Source organism: Mastomys coucha, unplaced genomic scaffold, assembly GCF_008632895.1.
Source record: "Mastomys coucha isolate ucsf_1 unplaced genomic scaffold, UCSF_Mcou_1 pScaffold18, whole genome shotgun sequence".
NCBI classification, from domain to species: Eukaryota; Metazoa; Chordata; class Mammalia; order Rodentia; family Muridae; genus Mastomys; species Mastomys coucha.
The window spans coordinates 25,634,477-25,641,706 of record NW_022196900.1 but is presented as its reverse complement, the minus strand read 5'-3'; positions in this window follow the sequence as shown (position 1 = coordinate 25,641,706).

Here is a 7,230-nt window from a genome sequence, read left to right as displayed (position 1 = left end):
GAGAGAGAGAGAGAGAGAGAGAGAGAGAAAGACAGAGACAGAGAGACAGAGACAGAGAGAGACAGAGAGAGACAGAGACACTCAGGTCTGGGCCAGGCAATGAAAGAATAGAAACAAACAGCAGCATCTAAAATCATGGAATCAGGATTGGCATGCTTACAGGAGAAAGGCACTGAGGTATGTGAAATTATTTCTTCAACCCTGACTCTGTGTTTAAAAGGGAAAACCAATCATATGTTTTACACTTCAGTTTCAATGAAGGGAGGCTTGGCTTTTAATCTCAAACACATAGTTTAATGCAAGGCCATGTACTTGGATTTGTAGCTAATTTTCATATAGTTGTTTATTTACTTATAAATAGATGAGTGCATATGTATATAAGAACCCCACTAGATATAATATATAAATACATAAAAATATTTTATAAACACACACACATATGGCCAATTCAACTTATGTCTCAGTTACTTGGCTTTTATGCTTTGTGCTTGGATATATATATATATATATATATATATATATATATATATATATCCCTCCCAGCCAACAGATTTGACTGAGTAGCTTATCAGTGCATTAGAAATATGTAGGGCAGATAAAGGAATCTTTATCCTTATCCTTATAAACTCAATTACAGGAAACAAAGATAGACTAGTGATAATAATGATTGAGATGCACCCAACATCATGGCTTCCCAAGTATTGTCATACTCTCTGACCTACTTAGATCTGCTCAGGTGACCCTGTGAGCAAAGAGAATTGTTTGTAACCTGTGCACGATTATGCTGATACAGAAGGATGAACAATGGTCCACTTAGATGCAGTTGCCTGATAGAATCAAACTTGGGATCACAGAATATTTAAATCCAAACTCAGTTCCTTGATTGACAGGTGTAGGCATTGCAGGAAATAGTTTGTGGGGGCTCTATGAAGGAAATACATATAGATAAGTCATAGAAAATAAGTGAGAGTTTAACTTGGTAAAACACAGTGACAGTGATACTTTGTAGCTTCCCTTTCTTTCAGAGTGTACTGACACAGACTGAACACACCTTGTGACTATACAGTGCTAAGTAGCACCTGAAATCCAGCTATTTGCTTCCATCCAAAGTGAGACTTCACCTGGTTCAGACTGCCTTGTAGTTCTCAAGCTTAGGTCTTGTCTTCTCTGAAGTCAAGGTTCTGGCATCATTGTTTTCTTTTTGCCATTGTTTTATTTCATGTTTATTGGTTTGTCTTTCCATATATCTTTTCTGATACAAGAAGATTTACATGGACTCTGTAATTGATAGAATTCATGGAAGTTTCTACTCTCAAAGGATTTGGGTGGTGAAACCCCGGGTTACTGTATACAGAAAAATGTTTATCGTTGGAAAAGTAGAAATGAGAAGAGTACCACTAGAGATATTGCTTTTCAATATTCTGGTTTTAACAGGCTATTCTTAGATGCCATTGTATTATGTGGCTTTTCTGGAAAGTCCTAAATGACCAAGCAATCAGTTAAGTTTGTTTTAGAAGTGATGGCCAGCTTGTCAGTACAATCCCTTGAATCACTGTCTTATTTTAGTTGAAGAGTAGTATATGTACACTTGCTAAATTTCCTCAAATTTCTAATCATTCTTTTCAAGATCATTTTTCTATTGAAATTACTAGATATCCATCTTTAGACACTTTGAAGAAAAAATGTTCCCATTAATAGTGAATTTCAGACATGATTCTGTAACCCAGATCTATTTCCTGTACTTTGTAATTGCTTAGTTAAGCAAGTGGTAGGCCTTCATGGGTATCCATGCAATCCACATTCTAAACTTTACATGAATAAATTAACCTCTTCCCCTGCCCAAGGTACATTAGAGAAGCAAGTGAACATACTTTCCCACTAGAAAATCTCCCTTACCTAGAAGATGACAATTTCAACACAGTTATTGCTAGAGTCAACTTTGATCAATTTTTCTTTTCCTCCTTCCACCATCTCAAATCCATTAGCAAATGCAGAATCAATTCCTTCTTCCTCCTTTCCCTGCTCTACCTTGTATCCAAGTATTATTGTCTTTTGCTGAACTATTGTAGTAGTTTTGTAATAATGGTCTATTTGCCACATTGTACCACTATTTTCAACTCAGCAAACTAAGCTATACTTTTATAACACAAATCTGATGTCATATTCTCTTACTATAAAAATGTCTCAAATTTTGCATCTTAGTACACAAGTCAGTCCTTAAAATGACCTATAAGATCCTACACTCTGACTTCCCAAGGTGCCAGTACAGTTTCCTTTTCTCATGCCATGCCGGCTATATTGGATTCCACGTTTATTTATCAATACCTTCTGCTTGGTCTTACCTTGGGGTATCTTTGCCTTTCATTGCTTTCCCAAACGAAACTGATTCTACACATGCCCAATCCAGTATATATATTGCTACCTCACACCATTCTTCTACACACTACCTTGAAAAGACCTAACTTGTACCTCTGCTTGACATTTCTAATTAATCTTTCTGCATTTCCTTGTGTCTTTGCCTCTTTCTTTTTCTCTGTATCTTTCTCTGTCTCTACCTCTTTTTCTTTATCTCTTTATCTTTGTGTGTGTGTGTGTAAAACACTTTTACATTAATTATGTGAAATATTTCACTTGTTTATTTGGTTTATAATCTAAAGATAACCATAGTAAATTCCTAGAGTATCTCTAATCTTTTATCCTCAATTTCCAGCCCACTCAATAGGCTGTTATGTACAAAGTGTTTGATGGATTTGCTAGATGATCAGGCACTTTGACTCTTCTCCCTGTGCTTTAACCTCCATAGCATTGGGATTGACCTGACTGGGGAGATGAGGAATGAAGAATCAACAGACACATGTTCATAAAAGCTGGGGCTAGGTGGACTGGGTGTTCTTATGGACATGTATCACCAGCCTAAAAGTCATTAAATTATTATATACAAATAATTGAGGTGAGTTTATTATATACAGCTGAATGACTAGTCTATGTTCAGAGAAGTTTCAGGCTGTAGTCCTCTGACAGAAGGAAGCTCTGTTTGATACATTCTGCATAAAGAGTCAGTATCCATACTTGGATCAGTAGAAGTCTTTGCCATTCCTCTGAGCCTGACTAGGGAAGGACCTTGCTATTCCCATGGGTCTGAGGCATTTGCATCCTTGACATGGTCATCCTGATATCAATGATATACATTCACACAAGACTTCACCCACTCCTCATATTCCTGAGTGCTCTGTCATTGTTTCTCTTGAAATCAGTTTTTCTGACTGATGATGTAATAAGAAGACTGTGGTATCATGTGGATTTTACTGGCCATTTAGAGCCTCAGCACAAACTATGGTTTCCCCATGGTAGCAGATATTTTGCAGTGGTCAGAGGACTCATACAGACACAGCTCAAGCCAGCTCTAACCTATTATATCCTTTCCTCAAGGATTTTACAGGGCAGGTAAGGCAAGTCCAGGGATCCATGACAATGACTGAGTACAATAAATAATAGAGTGGTACTCATGTATAAAACAGCAAGGAAATAGTAGTTGAAAAGATTTTTAGTTTGTCTTGTCACTCAAGCCAACTCTTAGTAGAACATTTCTGTCAACAGATGTGGGAAGGAAGGAATATGTTCCATGCATTTAAAAGTGGAGCCATTTAAAAGTGGAGGCATTTAATTAGTGGAGGACAGGAGCTGTTAGAAAAGGATTTGGGAAGCAGTAACTGAGAATCACACTTTACTTAGGTTTGTGAAGGCAGAGTTATGGGGATACTTACATTAACAATAGCCTCACAGGACCATATGCAGAGCAATGGTTTCTGGGAACACAGTAAACCAAAGTTCAACTTCTATTGGCAAGACATTCAATAGGAGCAATGTTTGGACAACTTAGCGGACTAATGGAACATATAAGGAAAAGAATATACACACCACAGCAATCTGTTAAGAAAGTGAAAGTATTCTGTGCCTTAAATACAGGTATTAGTTAGTGAAGATAATAAAATAATTCTTATAACAATAATAACAGTCCCTGTGGCAGCTATGTTAAAGAAGAAATTTTGTATGAATGTCCTTCAACAATCATTTACCAGAATATAAAAGAAATTTATATATATCTGGGCTCCCTCATATCAGAACAGTCTATACATAATTTTTCTTATAGTTTATTGTCAATGTCCTCCATACTTTTACCCTTTGACAGGTAGAAAAGTTAAAGCAATCTCAACAGGATGAAGCTTTTGCACTGCACAATCTGTCTTTTCATTCTATTAGTGATGGATGCACCAGCAGAGGCATGGGGCAGCACCGTCCATCAAAGCAGAGCTTTTCTTCTCATATGGTAGATAAAAGGGCCTAGAGCAAAAATTATGAACCTTGGTCTTGGTCCTGCTAATATGTTAGCTGTAGGCACACAGAAACTCTTCCTACCCTAGAGTTCCCTCTCTTTCTAATGAGCTAGCACCCAGACAAAACCTAAAATATCCAATGTGATAATCTCCAATGCTGCCAAGTGCTTGGCAGATTATCATTCTCAGTTTGCATTTAAATGATTTCTTGTCTTGCAGTTATTCTTCCTGTCATTTTTTTCAGACTCCTCATTAGCATACCAACGAAGAGATGCTAACAAAACTCAGCTGTATTTCCACACTGATGGCAGACTACTGAAAGAATAAACAACTTCATTTACAGTGACATTAAATAGAAACAAAAACAAATAGAATGAATAAATTCAGGAAACCTATAACATCAATTTAAAATACTACAGAAGACAGACATAAATAAAAAATATTTGATGTCCATAGAACAGAAATATAAATGATTTTAACTCTGAAAATGCCTATGTCACTCCCAAACAATGAACAGCATAGCAAACTCCTAGAAAGAAACTTCCTAGAGTTTTTGTAGAAATAAGAAAAACATGCTAAAATTCAATGGAATTATAAGGATAATGAAAATCATTTTGAGTAAGAAGAAAACAAATGGATTTATTACAGTTACCAATTTCAAACTATATTAAAAGGTATAGTTACCAGAATGGCATGATGTTAACAAAAACAGACCAAGGTCAACAGAGTATCACAGGCACATATCTGTGACAAGGGGACCAGCTGACCATGGGCAAAGAGTCCCTTTAATGAATGGTGCTGAAGAAACAGCATATATACCTATAAGGGAATGAAATCAGACTTTTTCTTATATCATCAACAGTGTTCAAAGTCTCTTTATAATAAAAGCTTTAAAAAACAAGGATTAGAAGGAACAGAATTGAACCACACAAAGATTACTTTTAATAAACTTAACTATTAATGCTACACTGAATGGGAAAAGTGAAGAGCATTTCTGTTGAAATCAGGACCAAGACAAAGGATAAATCTGCTATAAATGAAATTTGGAAAACTGTTTGAAATCTTTACCATAATAAGACAGGAGAAAAAAATAAAAGGAATGCAAGAAGGAAAGTAATGAGTCAAATTATCTTAATTGTAGATACGCTTAAAGGACCATACAAAGTCTACCAGAAAATGTTTAAATATATAGATAATTTCATCTAAAAAAAGTAGGGTACAAAATCAACATTAGATATTGAGTATATTTACCATTTCCCAATAATCAGTATGCTAAGGGAAGAAATCAGAAAAAGTTTTCCATTCATTATATCTTCAAACTAAAGCAAAACCTAAAAATAATAAGTAGGTGGAAGACCACTAACTACAAAGAATACATTAAAACAATTAAGATGTAAATTGAAGAAGACACTAAAAGATGGAGAGATCATCCATTGATAGAGATTTGTGTAAGTAATAATGTGGAAATCAACATAATCACAAAAACAATAAATATTTTTTTATTTAATTCAGTCTTCATCAAAATTCCAGAATATATTGTTCCCAAAAATAGAAAACACAATATTAGTTTCCATATCGAAGCACAAAAAGTATCCCTAATCAGTCAATGTAGCTCTGAGTGCAGAAACATGGATGGAAGTGTCACAACACTTGATTTGTTACACATGTAGCCAGATTAAAAGAGACACCATAGTATTGCACTACAAAGTCATGTAGCCTAAAGCAATAACATCAAGCAAACATAAACAAACACACAGCTACAACCATCTAATCACGGACAATATTGTCCCAAACATACAACAGAGGAGGGACGCCTCTTCCGATGCTACTAAAAAAACTGGATAGTCAAATACAGAAAGATGAGATTAGCCTGTGTGTCTCCTCATCCTGGATAAAAGTCAATCCAAAATGGACGAAAAACCTTATTTTAAGAACAGTAACTCTAAACCTGCTAAAGGAAAGAAGAATAGTTAAACACTCTTAAGGTACAGACATAGGCGAACATTTTCTGAAAAATAAATGAGCAGAAAATAAATAAGTAAATTAATTAATTAATTAATTAATAGAAAGAAAAGAAAGAAAAGGAAAATTCTCCATATTATCTAAAGAAACTAAAAATAGGCAAATATAAATGGACAAATGACTGGAATGTAAGTAAATGAAATAATTAAAATTAAAAAGATAAAATACATAAAGCAAAAAATAAATAAATAAAATGGACATAGTTTTGCCTTCTAGAAATAGATCAGTGGTTAAGAGAACTTGCTGTCTCTTAACCACTTAATTGCAGAGGATCTGAATTCCGTTCCTAGTACTGACACAGAGTAGTTGACAACTACATGTAACTGCAGTTGTGGGCAGATCTGATGATACTCTTGTGGGAACATAGATACACAGTGCAAATATATACACTTACGAGCACACATATCCAATTTAAAACTAAATCTCTAAAATGAGCAAAGATTATACATAACCAACACAGAGAAGGCACAATTTTATCAGCCTATGAACTGCAAAAACCTGTTTCACCTCACCAGTAATTTGGTACAATTAAGAACAAAAGCCTATGGAAAACAAACAAGAGTGGACAACTACAGCAAAATCAAAACAGTTGACAGACCACTTTATATACATAAAATTGACAAAAATTCTGGCATATTATTTTGATACAATTTAGGAAATCTAATCATACGGATTGCTGTGTATTTTAGTCCCCTTAACAAACGTGTGCCTCTCTGGTGCTGAAAGTCATCAAAGAACACTGTGATTTTGTTTAGAGTTTTCCACTTATTTGTGAAACCTTACTCATTACTTTGTAAATTATGCACTCAGCAGCTAGCTGAATGCAGAGTCAAATTAAAGACTATGTCCCAATCAGTGTTGTTTACCCAACCCC